Source organism: Grammomys surdaster, unplaced genomic scaffold (genome assembly GCF_004785775.1).
Source record: "Grammomys surdaster isolate TR1022 unplaced genomic scaffold, NIH_TR_1.0 169, whole genome shotgun sequence".
In the NCBI taxonomy this organism is placed as follows: domain Eukaryota; kingdom Metazoa; phylum Chordata; class Mammalia; order Rodentia; family Muridae; genus Grammomys; species Grammomys surdaster.
In genome coordinates this window covers 11,580,755-11,590,591 of record NW_021604617.1, presented here as the reverse complement: position 1 = coordinate 11,590,591, position 9,837 = coordinate 11,580,755, and the positions used below count along the sequence as shown (strand labels likewise).

The 9,837-nt window shown below is 44.2% G+C and overlaps 1 protein-coding gene across 1 annotated transcript in view; it reads right to left on the bottom strand.

Annotated features, from left to right (window-relative positions):
• The window catches only part of Ankrd66 (ankyrin repeat domain 66), a 15,898-nt gene extending 14,632 nt beyond the window's left edge, over positions 1-1,266 (bottom strand). Inside the window, exon 1 of the mRNA XM_028766510.1 lies at positions 1,191-1,266. The gene's annotated coding sequence lies outside the window, so the exon portion shown is untranslated. The remainder of the gene's footprint in view (positions 1-1,190) is intronic.
• Between the last annotated feature and the right edge of the window lie 8,571 nt (positions 1,267-9,837).

The following is a 9,837-nucleotide window of genomic DNA, read 5'->3' as shown; positions in this document are numbered from 1 at the left end:
TTCTGATTCTGCTGAGGACTGGGAGATAGGCAGTTCTCTGTGGCTCACTGGCCAGCCAGGTTAACCTACTTGGTGAGCTACAGGCCAGTGAGAGAGACTGTCTCAAAAAAACAGGGTGAATGGCTCCTGAGGCACAAGACACAAGGTTAACCTCTGTCTCGCACACACATGACAGACATTGTTAGATTTCAAACCTGGGACAAATGGCTGATGGCTGAGGTGCCTAGTTAACTTATCAAAGCGTACCTGTCCCCAGGTTCTCCCAGCATCCATCAGCCCTTACCTGTTACAGGGTATGGTTAGCATACCCTATCCTCTATCCTGATTCTCCAGCCCAAGGTGCTGGGCTGCTTTTCCCTGTATAACCCAACCATTTTGGTTACCTGTTCTTTGTCCCTTTGGGCCTCCTGGCTGCTGCACCTGGTACCCCCACCTCTTCCTTTCCCTCCCCATCTCCCCCATGGCTTAGCTCAGGGTCATGTACACGCTGAGCTGGCCCAGAGGTCCCTCGCTCTGGCTATGCTTTCCCATGAGTCTATAATAAACTCTCTCCTCCATCATACATAGTAGCCATGTTTTCTTTATTTTCCTACACACATACACACACACACACACACACACACACACACACACACACACACACACGTACACACATTTACAAACATACACAAAACTAAATGAAGAGTAAAAACTAAAATGAATAGTTGCTTTATGGATGGATCATGGAACACGCTATGTGAACAAAGTCTGACATGGAAAGCCATATGTAACATGCTTCCATTCCATGTATGTGACATACACAGTGCAGGCAAACTTATGGGGTGAAATGTAGATTAACAGTTGCCTAGGATTGGTTGGAGTTGGTTGTGGGGCAAAAAGTGCTGACTCTTACAGCCACACTGGGGTGTCAATTGTTTCCCAACTCTAAAATTCTAAAACCCACTGAATTGGACACATTAAACATATCCAATTTATGATATGTAAACTGAACAGAACTCACTAGCCTATCAATAACTACTAAAATTTAGCAAGCTTTCCTTTGCACCAGTCTTTGTGAATTTGTTTAAGTGTATCTGAACTCTAATATTTCAGGGAGATAAGCCTGGATTTTAAAAGTAGTCAGTAGTAGTACTTGGTCAAATTACAAGTGATTTACCTAATTAAAAACTAACTAATATTAAAACACTTACTGTTTTCCAAGGAGCTCTGTGCTGTGGGCCACCTTAACTGGTTGGAGTGTTAGTGTGTTTGCACCATGGAAACTGAGTCCTCCTCCTCCCCAGACAAGCAGACAATCAGTCCCAGCTCTCCAGTCCTTGGGAGTCTGGTGGGGCAGGTTTGCCTCTCTGCTTTTCATCCAAACTCTTCAGGAATTCCATCTTCTGCTTTCGTTAACTGTGATGGTCCTCACAACATTCTTAACAACATTCAATAAACAAATTGAAATTGCAAAGCAGCTGATTACTGGCAAGGTCATGATAATATAAAGCAGCCCCGATATTTAGTAGCTGGCTAGGTTTGAGTAATGTCTGCCTAACAAGGAGTAGTCAGAGCAGCCTGAGCCCCCGACATTCAGAACCATCTGTGAATGAGAGCCTGAGTAAATTCCATAACTCCAATGTTTCTTTTATCTCACCACTCAAAGGAAACATTTTTAACCTTGTCCCTCTGGCTATTATGTCCAATTAGCTAACGTGTTTTATAAAACAGTTGATGTAAGAGAGGTGTTTAAATAATAACATCCCCCGGAAGCTTTCTCCTGGCCTTCCTTCCCTACCTGACCTCTGCTCTAACCAAACATCTACCATGTCTACAGAGCTGCTTATCTTAAATCCCTCTGTCCCTCCTTCTCTGCCATCTTCTCTCTTTTTCTCTCCTCTCTTTTCCCCTTCCATCCTTCCACTTTTCCTCTCTCCCCTTCCTTCCATATCCAAACATTAGACGGAGGTCTGGGACCATTATGAAGAGTTGGGAGAAGGATTGAAGGCCCTGAAGAGGATGGGAGCCCCACAGGAAGACCAACCATGTCAACTAACCTGGGAGCTCTCAGAGACCAAGCCACCAACCAAAGAGCATACACGGGTTGGACGAAGGCTCCCACCACGTATGTAGCAGAGGACTGCTTTGTTCTACCTCAGTGGGAGAGGATGTACCTAATCCTGTAAAGACATGATGGGCCAGGGTGGGAGGATACCCAAGGCGGGTTGTACCCTCTCAGAGGATACTCTGTGAGTGAGAGACTAGGAGGGGGCAGCATTTGAGATGTAAAATAAGTAATTAACTAATTAATTAAATACTTTAAGAAGATGGCTTGATTATGATGGCTGTTACAGGATCAGTAGATGTATCCATTGATGGATTCATAGTGAGTGTGTGTGTGTGTGTGTGTGTGTGTGTTCATGTTCCTTGTGTCTCTGCCTTATTTATTTGAGACAAGATCTCTTACTGAATCTGAAGCTTGCCAATTCAGGTAGACTGGCAGCATCCAGAATCTCTCTGTTTTTGCCCATGCCAAACATGCACGAGTGCCAGGGATCAAACCAAACTTCTCCCCCTTGTTGAGCACCTATTTTACTGAATCATCTTTCTAGGCCCTAGATTCAGGCTTTGATAGCATTGTCGGAATACGGCAGAAAAGAATAAGTGTAGCCCACTTGGGTAAAGAACATCACGAGGAATGAAATGTACCCTTTTTTGACCCCAACATCTTCTCTTGTTCTCTCTGCTGCCAGACAGCCGAAAGGAAAGCAGCTTTGCTCCGACCACACTTTCTGCCCCAGCCTCTTACCATGTTAGGCTCACCAAAGGCTTTCATCACAACGATGCAGCTGACCCTGGCAGAAACCTCTACATGTGAGCCAAGACATACTTCCTCCTTTACGTTGCTTTCCTCAAGCATTTTGTCTGAGCAATGAAAACCTGACTGATACAAAACCACTTCGGTTGTTTCACTGACAGCAACTCCAGAGAGCATATGGGTCAGTCGGCCAAGAGAAAGGGTAAGACTATCACCACGTATGGAGCTATCAAATAGGCAAGACAGAGTCTTGGAAGCATTGAAAAGCAGGAGGGAAGTTCACACAGGTCACACCTATGTCTAGGGCATGTAATTGTCAGCCTTTCTGTGAGCACATACACTGTTCTGTATCCTCCATAACACCAAGGCATCGATCTCCAGATTCACCAGCATTTGAAGATAGAGTCTCACCAGTGACTCTCCAGAGGATTTCCAAGCCCTCATCCTCCAATCAGAACTGCATCATTGGCCCTCTTATCCAGAAGCTTCCAGGATCTTGGACTGAACACCTAGTGATTTCTCTAGCTCTGCAACTGACAAACAGCCATTGCAGAACTACTCTGTCCCTGACCATAGGAGCCAGCCAATGAATTCCTTCTTCCACACTGCATCCATTCTGATCCTCCAAAGAGCCGTGACTAATAGACACGTGAGATGTCTCAAATGTGAAGAGCTAAGGCGGCTGAGGAGCTGGGGATGGTGGTCCACACTGAGAAGGACGCGGCTTGGCTTGTGTAAAAAATAAAGAGGAGGAGGATGCGACTGTTTGTGGAGCATGGAGAGAACAGAGGTGTAGAGGAAGTAACTGCTCAAAGACCTTGTCAGGAATTTGGATTTTTTTCCTTTTAACCCCTAATACAAAGAGTAGCTGCTGAAAGTTTTCACATACTGGGTGAGATGAGATGATGCAATGGTCTTTCCTTCAAAGATGACTGGCAGCTAACTGGAGAACGGAGGCAAGGGAGAGGAGACAGAACGCATAAACACTGGAGACATCTGCTGCAGAAGTCTAGACAAAAAAAGACAGTGAGTTGGTGAATGAGAGTCACAAGAGTCATGAGGAATGATGAAGTATTGAAACTAGATTTATTTAGAATGACTATGACACCAGAGGCCAATGGCTCAGACAGGAGTAGTCAGGGGAAGGGAGAATCGAGGCTGACTTCTCTTGCTTACGTGATGATGTTGTTCTGAGGATGACTACAGCAGGGCCAGCTTGGGATGAACAAAGTGCCCAGATGAAGTCTTAAGTTTTGATTTAAGTTTGGGGAGATTGTACAGTCATAAATATCGAGGAGCAGTTTGAAGTCCTGCGACTCTGGGGATCAAGTTATATACTCAAAATCACAGACATGTGGGTAATATGTAAAAATATAAAGAATACGTAAGATAAACGAAGACTGATCATTGTACAGAGGAGGCTTTATCACCAGCCTGAGGCTCTCCCCTCTTGGAACTCTGGTAGCAGAGAAAGAATTACCAAAATAGATAGACCATTGCCAGGGAGGATATAACTTGACAAAAGCCAAGGGAGAAGAGCGTAGTTGGAAGGAATTGGATTGGCTATGTCAAAGACAGCAGTGTTTAATGGGTGTCTATTACAAGCTGGAAATAACGTGTTTGAGAGGCTGATTCCCAACCTCCAGTGCTCCTGCTTGACTGTTCTCCCCAAGCTTCCTGTGGCTCCAGCTCAGCTTGACTTCTCTGAATAAACACTTACTGAGAGCCATTCTGCACGGGGTGACACAGGGTTCAAGAGCAGAGGTCCTCCTGATAAGGTACAGAGGAACTGTGATAAGAGCGAGGCCGTGGAAGGAACAAGTGGGAACTTCCATCAGCAAACTACAGGCATCTGAGGCCCTGTCACCTCCTACGTGTTTATTTCCCCTGATAAAAACATTTCTAATGTCAAACCTCTCCCCAGTCATCAGCTGGTCAGAGGGCGAGGTCAACACAAGGAAGAGGCCCCAGGATTTCGTTCAGTAGTGAGCTTCTTACACCACATTAAAAAAAATGACTTCCCAAAGCTTGAACATAATGTCATATATTGAAATAACAGGATGAAAAAAAATTGACATAAACAATGCACAAGGCCTCATACAAATAAAATAAAATTAGCAATCATGATAACATACAATATTTATTTATTACAAGTAGCAGAATATGCTGAGGACAAAAGGATTCTGTGATAGATGTTTTCCAGTGATCAGCTGTATGAATGCCAAAAATCTAAACCCTAGCGCTGGGGATATGACTCAGCTGATAAGAGTGCTTGTCTAGTGTGCGTGTAGCTCTAGGCTCCATTTACGGCACGGCATAAAACCTGAAATGGTCGTGCATTCCTGTAATTCTAATACTTGGGAGGAAGAGGTAAGAGGAGCAGGATCGTCCTTGGCTACATTATCAGTTTAAATATGGGATAACGGGATACAGAAAACCTTGTCTAAAGAAAAAGGAAAGAAGGAAGGAAGGATGGATGGATGATGGATGGATGGATGGATGGATGGATGGATGGATGGTGTGGACCACATAGCAACCACTGCTGCTTGATAAAATTGCAGCACATCGACATCACAGATTCTCCAGCATCTTTTAACTTCCATTCTTGATCATCTTTCACTATGCATTATAGGAATTTCCTTATGTTCTTTCCTCTGGGAAATTTTGTAGAGGATGTGAATGTATACAATAGCAGTCTCTCTGAACAAAATAATTCTTTGGAAAAAAAAGTCTCTATGCCACTGTGGAACCATATAGGTTGACAATTCTGCCTGCTTCTACACAAGAAGCTCCATCGTGCCCCACCCCAGTTTGCACCAAGAATAGAGAAGTTAAAAGTTTATGCTTCCAGAAGTTCTTAGGCCCTTACATCTGATGCCAAGGATGAAAACATGTGATCTAGAGAAACAATCAGCCCAGACCCAGAGTCTGAGGCCTTGGTAGTTGAGGGCAAGAGTTCAGTTAATAAGTATAGCATAGTGCCCATGATTGATTCCCTGGGTACGTGACTTACAGGATTAATAGCAAGATCTGGTATGTCCCATGAAAAGCAGGTTTTGTTAAGAAGTTAGACTGGCTTGATCTCCCTCTGCCATACACTGGAACACACATTGAAGAATTAGGATGGTATGGCTTATTGGAAAAAGAGCAAGCTGTCAGGGCCTTCCTTTTGGGGAGTGTATGAGGAGAACAGACCCATATTGTAAGATATAGGCACAGAGGAACACAATCAGGAAACAGCTCAATGTATGTTATGTCATATGGTACAAGCACTGCAGAATGCCCCTTGAGGAATAAAAAGTGCTCTTACAGGTTTGTTCCGCAGGACTCAGTGTCTGGCACCTCTAACCACAAAGGCTGAGAGTTTGCAGGGGGAAGTGTAAAGGCGGACCTGGAGGGGTTGCTAGGCTTAGAGAACAATAGAGACTTAGACGCTTGCTGAACCTACTGCTTTTGGGTCAAAGAAAAATACTGCAATAAAGTTGATTACCTGAGGCACAGAATAAGAAGGCACTTGCTGGTATTTAGAAAGCTCTGTTGGTTTTGGTTGTGGTATCCATGCTTTTCTCTGCAATCATGCATTACCCCTTGAAGGGCGAAATTAAAGTCCTATAACTGCAGGCTTTTCCACCCGTACCCCAGTTCCCAAAGTGATGACTCTGAGGCTTAGTTATGTATGAGTAAATGCCTAGGCTGTATGCTTGGGATTGTTCCTTGACTAGTTCATAACCTAATTAACCCATTTATTCTACTCTATGAGGGCCACATGGTTGTTCTCTTCTTCTCAATTTCATGTGTCTGTCTCCTCAGAGTATGGGGTAAATTAATATCCCAGAGTCCTCTCTCCATACCGGAACTCCCGCTTCCTACTTCCTGCTTCAGCTCATTGGCCAATCAGCTTTTTATTGGTAGATGATGCTTCCATACAGAGATTCTCTCTACAAACTTACATGGAAAAGTTATGAAAGGGCAACGTAAACCCCATTTGTCTCCGTTTAAGGACCAGGCCTGATTTCAAAAAGAAGGCCATAGGCACCAGCTCCAGGAACAGACCATAAAATCCAGAACAAGATCATAAACTCTCCTTCCAAAGAACAGCCTGGTGATAATCACAAAACGGGGACATATCTTATCTCAGAATGGGCCATCTGTGCTGGGCACCCCTATCTCATCCTATGGTTAAACGTTCATGACATAGGAATGCAGACCACTGACCACCTGTGACCCCCTAGCATCCACTAACGAAATTTTAAAATACCTGATCCTTCTAGAGAGTTCCCCTGGTTCCCTATAAGAAGGCCTGCATACCTTTGTCTTGGGTCGTCATTTCAAAAAATGGTTGACTCCAGCACGCTGGCCAACCATTGTTTCTGCAGAATAAATTCTCTTTGTTTTTTGCATACTATGTGAGTCTGGGGTCTTCCTTCAGTGATTTTCGGACCCTTACAGTTATTGAAGTTGAGACTTTCTGCCTAGAAAATGATGTAGTTCTGACTTCAAACCAATTTGCCTCTTTTGGAAGTGATTTGCATAGAAGGATACGCATATCAGTGAGACAGGCTGCCCTTAGACCTGCACAAAGGGAATGGAATGTGTGCGTGGGGACTCTGTTATTCGATGGATGCCTTTATGTATTAGGCATCTTTTTTTTTTCCCTTAAAGATTGCATCATAACCCTTGGCCCCAAACCTGAAATACAGGGAGTCTGCACACAAAGAATCTGAAGCCCAGAGGGCATAGGCACATTCAGGTCACCTCTCTCCATGACCTCTTCACACTAGTCAGACAGAGTCACACTCAGCGCTTGGCAGCAACACTGTCAGAACCCTGATCTCACAGGGCCTCCAAGGCTCCTACATCTTGAGCTAACCAGGTGAAACTCATCTTCCCTTTGTAGTCCCTAAACCTTTTGTTCCCATCTGTATCTATCCTTCAGGAACCTTTGCAAAGCCTTCTGGGTACTAGGACCTTGGTTCACTTAGGCTTGAGAAGGGCCTATGCCGGAGCTAGGGTTTCAGCCTCGTGCCAGTTAGCTCAAGCGGGATCTGCATTCTCTCACACCTTGCTCAGGAAAGCTAGGAGATCCATAGGGTCACATTTCTTAAATCAAGACTTTATTTTCTAGGAGGGACAAATACAGTCATGGTTCTCCATTGGCCTAAACTGGATGGTGTGTAACCTGAGTGGGATATGCACAACCTGCTTATAGATGGTTGTGGATAACTGTCTTGGTTGTCACATACATCTACTTGCCTGTATTGAGGCAGTTATCTGTTCTAGCATGTCTTCTGAATATATAGAAGGCCTTAGTTTGTGTACATGCATGTGTGCGTATGTGTTGTGTTGTGTGTGGGTGTCTTGTGCTTGTACTTCAGCTGTGGTTCTTCAGATACCTCCAACCTTGAGTTTTCAAACAAGGCTCTAAACACCCAGAGCTGCCCCAGAGCTATAGAGCAGGCTGTGCTGGCTCAGCAGCAATTCCTACAGATCCACCTGTCTCTGGCTCCCCAGAGCAGGGATCCTCTCCCATCACCGTGGCTCATTGTTCCTTTGAGGTGTTGTTGTTGTTGTTGTTGTTGTTGTTATTGTTGTTGTTATGTGGGTCCTAGGGAATTGAACTCAGATTCTAATGCTTGAAAAGCAAGCACTTTACCAACTGAACAATCACCCTAGCCCTAGGAAATCCTTTTGAGAGAAATTTACACTGAAATCTCATAATGCATGTGAAGAAAGTCAGATCCCTCCTGATGGGAGTATTACTATATTTAAGGAAGTAAGACATTGAAAAAAAAAATGTAATTCTGACTGGGTCAAATGGCCTGAAAATACACAAAGTGCTTTGAGACCCAGCATTTTGGAATCAGTTGGAAGTGTCATCTGTCTCATTATATCTATCCCCAATTGTTCTGTCCGATAAAGGCCGACCTATCTGGAGACCAACCATGGACTCTTATGCCAGCAACTTCCAGCTGGATTGGGGGGGGGGGACAAAGAATGGGGTTAGAACACTGACTCCCTGGGAAGGCCTGCCAGCCTGGCTGTGAAGGTCACAGCCCTGTCAGGTGGTTTTCTCTGTAGAGCAATGCTGGCCAAGTCCCAGTCGTTGCTTTCTGCACTTGCTCCTTCAGGTACAGCATGGCTGACCGGGGCTCTCAGTGCTGCTTGATGAAGAGCAATGTACCGTGCTCTGTGGGCTGTGCTCCCTGAATTCTGTTTCTCCTTTTATCAGCAGCCCCTTATTAACACTCATCAGCTAATCCTCGTGGCTTCCAGCCAGGGCCCGAATAGCTACAAAGAAAGCCAACTCCTGCCAGCAAAGGAGATGCCCAGTGGCATGAAATCCAGCGGGGCTGAATGTACACTGAGCTGACTATGGAAGACTGCCAGAGGGAGGGGAATGAGGCCAGATGCTGCAAGGACATGCCTGCCGCATCAGCATGACTAGACTGTATTTCTCCCAGTGTGCAGTGGGAAACATTGAGGGTTTCAGAATGAGGAAGTCGAATCTGTACAGATCTCTCAGTACACTCTCTTTATGAAGAAATAACTTCTCCACAGTAACAAAGTCTATTCTGGGTTCAATCAGGACACCCATGGATGAAGGAGAAATAGATGAAAATAACCCACACATTCTGCCTCATAAAATTCATTCCTAGGTATTTATAATGAAGAAAGAACTATAAATATGCATGAAGACTCAGTTTCGAGGATGTTCACTGAAGTACCATTTCAAGAATGTAAACACTGTAAACAACCCAAGTTTTCACTAACAAGGGAGAAATCTATAGTCTTTGAAACTGATACTGTAGACGTAGTTACACTGGCTCCGAAGGACAACAGTGTCATACTGCTAAATAAAAACAGTACACTATAAATACAATAAACAACTTTAATGTTTATAATAATACGCATTTACATGCATAGAGTAAGGAGAAAATCTTACTCTACATGGACTTGACAATAAATACTATTTCCCATGAGCATGTACAATTCACACCAGCAAGAATTTTGAGAATATCAAGGATGTAGTTTTTGAGTTC